This window comes from Eurytemora carolleeae, unplaced genomic scaffold (genome assembly GCF_000591075.1).
Source record: "Eurytemora carolleeae unplaced genomic scaffold, Eaff_2.0 scaffold872, whole genome shotgun sequence".
Classification (NCBI taxonomy): Eukaryota; Metazoa; Arthropoda; class Copepoda; order Calanoida; family Temoridae; genus Eurytemora; species Eurytemora carolleeae.
In genome coordinates, this window is record NW_019396757.1 from 80,933 (window position 1) to 87,591 (window position 6,659).

Here is a 6,659-nt window from a genome sequence, read left to right on the forward strand (position 1 = left end):
GCCACATTTTTAGGAATATAGTCTTGACAAAGAACTGTCTGAAATCATACTATATATGTATGATAACTTGTAAAAAAATGTGCTCTGCCACATTTCTTGTAATCTTGTTTTAACATTGGAACTTTATCTCATATAAAGTTATTAATATTATATATTAAAATATGCTCCCCAATATTTCTTGAAATCTAGTTCTTTAGAACTCAATCACATATACAGCTAATAACACTGTATATTAAAATTCACTCCACCTCAAAAATTGAAAACTTTCAAATTCTATAACTTTTAGTTTCTTATAATATTAAATACAAATTTTGTAAATGTTTAATACTATGTTGTTAAAATATATGTAACTATGTAACCCAGTGTCTAGAATGTATTCATTAATAAAAATATCTACATCTTTAATTTCTTTTCTTCCTGTGATATCCAAAATCAAATGCGACAACCAGTCAGTTTTTGGTTGCAATTATCCTCTTCAATGTCTCTTCTAGTTCAGTTGGTTTTAAGAATTACAGAATACTCAAAGAATATTTAAATCTTCCTATGTACATCTGTAATTTTACATTTGTTTGTTTTTCTCACCAAACCAACCTCACTAAAGAGCTTAATACAAAACCGCTGTACGCCTATAATTAGCTAGTTTTTTCTCTTTCATAGGATAACAATGTACCTAATAAATCCATTCGCTAAAATTCCACTTTCTTCTGCCACAGGTTCTCTCTTAGTGCTATATATTTTGGCCTAAATATTTGCCCTAGTAAAGCTCTTTTCTTTTGATCGTACCGTACTTTCATTCTGCAGATTTTTTCTATTCTTTTTTACGATCATTTCTTCTCCTTTCAATAAAGCATTTATACCCACTAAACTTGGTAGATAGTCCAAGACAGGTATAACCTCACGAATTTATTTAGAAGAACGGAATACAGTGAACACAAGGTACNTCAATAAAGCATTTATACCCACAAAACTTGGTAGATAGTCCAAGACAGGTATAACCTCACGAATTTATTTAGAAGAACGGAATACAGTGAAAACAAGATACAAGTCAATTTTGATAAGCTATCAAAAATAAACAAAATTGGCAGTTCCACTAAAAGCCAGATTAATAGACAGTCTTAAATTTCCGTCATTGTACATAGTATATGTGAGTAATTTATTATTATTATTATTATCAGTTTCCGTCATTGTACATAGTATATGTGAGTAATTAATCACTGGGTTCAGGCCCGAATCCGTGGCCAACATAATGCTAAACAAGGTACAGCAAATTCGCTGAAGGAATGTCCAAATCCGTTAATAAACATAGTAAAATAAAATGAATACATACAATACCGTGGTTCCAGTGATAAACAATGTAATCTTTGATATACAGTTAATAGCAGTTCGAGCCTCGGGATTTGCCTATGTAAAAAAAAAAATTTGTTCCATGGCCCCTTTTCGATGCTATTCTTCTACCGCTGTACAGCCTCCTGTCTCGTGTATTTCGATCTTTACTATAAAATTGAGTATTTTTATATATTTTATCTTACTACTCCTTTATTCCTATAATTTTTAAAAGTTTATTTTGGACACAAAAAAATGGTACAATAAACAAAAACAAAAACTTAAATTTAAACAAGGAACATATGTAAATATCTACCTGAGTCAACACTCCTCGTTAAGGAGTCTATTCTGGCTATCCACTCAGGTCCTACCTACAACCTACTCCTTGGTCTATCATTCAGAAGAGGGTTTAACACCCTCTCTTCTCTCTGGGTCCTCAAGGGAGCTGCCAACAGGGCCGGTCAACCAAACTGACCGGCCCCGGGTGGCCGCTTAAGGTGAAGGTCATAAAGGTTGACCGTACCAGCCATGCCGGTCTGCAGGTCATATCAGTAGACCTGGAGACCGGCGCGTTGGGCCGGTCAGAACAGATTGACCAGCAAGCTCTTGAAAGTAGGATACTTTTAGGCGGGCTGACACAACAGCAGCCACAGCTTGCTGGTCAGTATAGATTACAGGAGGACCTTACAGGTTGCAGAGTAGGATTACCCTTCTTAGTTAGCCAGAAATAGTCACATACAGGCTTATGAGAAGGGAGGACAGAGTACCTGAACCTTTGAAATTCAGGAAGACGACGAAAAGGTAGGGCTTTTTCATGATAAAAACCTTATGTGTCAGCGGTAGTTTTTAAAAATAAGCAGAATTGTGAGATTTAAGTAAAAGCAAATGCCACAACTTTTCCATATTACAAAAACTGGTTTCTCAATTTTAATAACATTGATTATTTTCTATCAATTTGTTAATTGTAATTTAAATGTGAATTATGCATTGAGAAAATTCACGGTTTTAGATTTTGAAATCGAAAAAGTTCAAAGCCTTACCCTGATCACAACAAGCCATTTTTTTCCAATATATTCGGTAACTTTTAGTAAAAAAACGTTAAACAAATTTCATACTTTACTTTTGTGTCGGGAGGGAAATTAGGGGGGAGGGGGGAAATTTCCACTTTATAAAAAAGAATTTAGATCTTTTTATGATATCAAAAAGTGTGTTAATAACCTAAGTGAAGAACAGTGCCGATAAAGTCTTTGTTAGAAAAATCAATAAAACTATAGCTTTAATGTCGATATGACTTTTTAAAATAAATATTAATTATATATATCTTATGTATGATAACTTGTAGAAAAATGTGCTCTGCCAGTATACTGCTCTGCCATTGGTGGTATTTCTGGTCACGTGATTTAAGTTTCAGATTTTCAAAATTTTACATATATGAATTTTCGTATAATTTTATCAATTTTTAACATTTTCTTTTTGTTTATAATTGTATATACATTGTAAAACAAAAACAAAAAAGTTTGAGGATTATATAAAAAAATCGTAGATTAAAAAAATTTAATGAAACTCGAATTTGTTGGAAGAAAATTTTTTAAATTTTGATCATCTATAAACCTTCCCTGGCGACATGTAAAATTTGGGCCTGATCGGTTCAGCCGTTTTGACGTTTATTGGATACAAACAAACAAACAGACAAGCAAAGTATAAATATAGATATTTATTTATGCTAGCGTGGTCCATGGCCATATATATATATGCCTATAGTTTTACGCCTATAATTTTTATTTACCCCTCATTCTTATGATTACTGAGGCCAGTTGATTCAGCCGTTCCGTCATTTTTTGGTTCATTTAATATCTTCCAAAAACACAATAATACATGAAAAAAAGAAAATTTGATTTTCAGATGTGCGTAATTTAAAAATTTTAATAAAAATGCTTGATCCACTCTTTTTCTTGATCTCCAGATTAAATATTGCTTGTTCTCTCATAAATTTAATCTCCAGATTAATTAACAGATCGGGATTAAGGATATCACATTCTAAAGTTTTCAGCTCAGATTACAGATTAAATCTTTCAAGATTCTTCTGCCTTTTTTGTACAAGTTTCCATAGTTAAGTTTTTGTGTCATGCATATGTTGCATGACGAATGACGATACAAAAATAACATGAATGAAAAGAAAATAATATTTACAAGTACATTTTTTTAAAATGTGCATTATTTTAAAACGTTATCAAAAATGTTACAGATTACAGATTACATCTTTGTAGATTCTTACTTCACCTTTATCAACGATTATTTACTTAGCTTAGCAGAGTGCCTTTTTTTTGTATAAATTTCCATTGTTTAAGTATTTGGTGATCTCTGGATCTGCCATAAGTTGGTTTTTAGCTGAGGGTGTTAAGTATTTGCATCTGTGAATATTATTTGCACGGATTACACAGATGGGACAAGAGAGTTTGTTGCTGGTTTAAACTTGTGTTTACTTTTGGTGAAAATGAAAAAAATTGAGAACAGTGATCGTAACTTTAGTATGGTTATTGGTTATTTTATTATTAATGTTGTTTCTCTTCCTTTTCTAGCTGCATCATGTTTAATCTAAAGCGTTTCAATCTTTAACTATTTCTAATCCTCCGTGTTACCGTAGCGGACCTATTTTTGCAAAGTTTGAGAAATCTCGTTTCAAGGGATTAAAATTTTCATCGTTGTTGCTTAGCGCTTTGTTTCAGACAAAGGCCTCTCATATAATGTACAATGCATAACCAAAAAGCAATGTATGATGTAAAAAACGTATATTTTCTTTATTTTGGATTTTAAATCATATATTTTGTTAGGTTTATATTATTAACATGAATCTCACTTGTCCTCTCTGAAAAATCAATGTTTGCTTAATGTTAAATAAAAACCACCTGTAGTGTATCTACTAGAGTATACTATCTAGATGTACAGATGAGAAAGGAATATTATTTGTTCCAGTTTACTAGTATTCCTAAACTCATCGCATAGTGTAGACATGATATACATGATACATGGGGCAGACATAACATAATACAGGGGGCAGACATGACATATATGAAACAGGGGGCAGACATGACATAACATATATGATACAGGGGGCAGACATGATATACATAATACAGGGGGCAGACATGACATGACATACATGATACAGGGGGAAGACATGACATACATTATACAGGGGGCAGACATCATGACATACATGATACAGGAGGCAGACATGACATAACATATATGATACAGGGGGCAGACATGATATGATATACATAATACAGGAGGCAGACATGACTTGTTATATGATACAGGGGGCAGACATGACATAACATACATGATACAGGGTACAGACATAACATACATGATACAGGGGACAGACATGACATGACATATATGATACAGGGGGCAGACATGACATGACATTCATGATACAGGGGGCAGACATGACATGATATACATGATACAGGGGGCAGACAAAGCATAATATACATAATACAGGGGGCAGACATGACATGTTATATGATACAGGGGGCAGACATAACATAATATACATAATACAGGGGGCAGACATGACATAACATACATGGTACAGGGGCAGACATGACATGACATATATGATACAGGGGCAGACATGACATGACATATATGATACAGGGGGCAGACATGACATACATGATACAGGGGGCAGACATGACATACATGATACAGGGGGCAGACATGACATGACATACATAATACAGGGGGATCATTTAGAATGAGATTAAAAGAACGCTAAGAAGGTTGAAGTTATATCGTGGCAACCCCTGTGAAAAAGAATAAGATAAGATAAGATAAGATAAGATAAGATAAGATAAAGTTTATTGCTAAAATACATGTATCTGTGTATACAGATAGAGTTTACAATCACAAAATTGATGATTATATTAACAGTACAAGTATAAAGCAATTAGGTGGAAAATAGCTCTTGGCTGTTTTGATTATTTTTTCCACCTAATGTTAGTAATAATAACAAAATATTTCAATTAAATAGATTTAAGGAGAATGATTAGAGATCAGGGTGCGAATTTATCATATGCAAAATAGTTTATACATAAATTCAAATAACTAGAGTTTAAAGTAATTTTCAGACATGTACACAACAAATATCAAAGCATACTAAAACATATCTAATTAGTTTTACATGAATAGCAATTCGGTTTATAACATATTGTCCTATAATTTTCAAAAAGAGAATTTAGTAGTCTATTTTTAAATATACTTAGAGAGTTGCTTCTTTTTAAGTCAAGAGGCAGGTTATTCCACATCTTAAGAAGAGAGCTTGATGGTAAATACTGTAATGAGCACATTTTGAGAATGTCAAGTTGATAGTTAAGAGATCTTTCAAAGTTTCCGAGCTTTTAAAAAATATTTTCAAAAGATGCAGGAAGAAGTTTATGTGTATATTTATACATAAATATATATATATATATTACAGCCTTTAGTAACTAACAGAGTTGATTGAATGTAATTATGTTTAATTTTGCAATATAATATAGAAACATTTCATTTAGATTTTGGTTTCAGACATAAATGTTATGATTTTGTCTTTTTTCTTTAAAAATGTAAACAAAATGACAAGACTTCGAATTTTTGAGTATTTTTAGTATTGCCTACTAATTCAATTCATGCCTTCAATTTCATACATTTATTGAATGAGCAATAGCTTTAAGCAATTGAAAACTTTATGGAGAAAAGAATTGATCATAAACTAAAAAATTATCACTTTTGTTACCAAAAAAAAAACATAATTTCTTTGTGAAAATGATCTGCATATCCTTAAAAATCAAATTGTTCCAGAAAGGTATAAAAAACATTCTCCTGATATTTTAAAACTAAAATGAAATACTAGCTGAATTGTGCCCGGCGGTGTTCGTGGAATTTTTTTAAAGAAAAATGAAATTTAGAATTTTAAGAGTATCCAATATCCAATAACTGACGCGCCCCGCCCTACCATAAATTATACATGCTTTGCAGACGGTACTCCATTTGTATAAGAAATATTTGTCTGATGTACAATTACCGCGTATACAATAACCTATTCTGAATATTTCTTATCATAATGGAGTACCCGTCTGCAAAGCATGTATAATCACATGGTAGGACGGGCCGCGTCAGTTGTATCTCCCTTCTATTTCATTCTCCTTGGTGGGGACCCTATCTAAGCTCCCTTGACAGACTCCAAGGAGTAATTTCGACATGTTCCATTAAAAAGATTCAAACAGTGGTAGGCGATAATATCAATATAATGAAGACGACTTTTAAATTGAATTTTGAATCATACACAAAAA